A 345-nucleotide genomic window follows, 5' to 3' on the forward strand; every position below is an offset into this window, starting at 1 on the left:
CTGGAACCCCCGTTTGCGTTTCGCGCAGAATCAATTTCCTCGCGAAAACGACGACGGCGCCGGCGACGCGCGCGGCGAGTGCGCGAGCGTGACCGCGCGAAACCGCGCCTGCGTCTCCGCGTCGTTAAACGTGTCTTAGCGACGTGTGTACGTACAAGAGCGGCCGTACTCACACTTACACGGACGGAGAGACACGCACCCCCAACGTCGTCGTGCTGCGGGGGTGAATGTGCGTACGTACGAGTAAAATCTGGTCCACCGATAGATTCCGAACAACTCCGAGTCGGTCCCGATAGGCCAGTCTCTCCCCTTTCTTCCTCCGGCGCGGCGCCCCCATGACACCCC

The sequence above is a fragment of the Atta colombica genome, unplaced genomic scaffold, assembly GCF_001594045.1.
Source record: "Atta colombica isolate Treedump-2 unplaced genomic scaffold, Acol1.0 scaffold33, whole genome shotgun sequence".
Classification (NCBI taxonomy): Eukaryota; Metazoa; Arthropoda; class Insecta; order Hymenoptera; family Formicidae; genus Atta; species Atta colombica.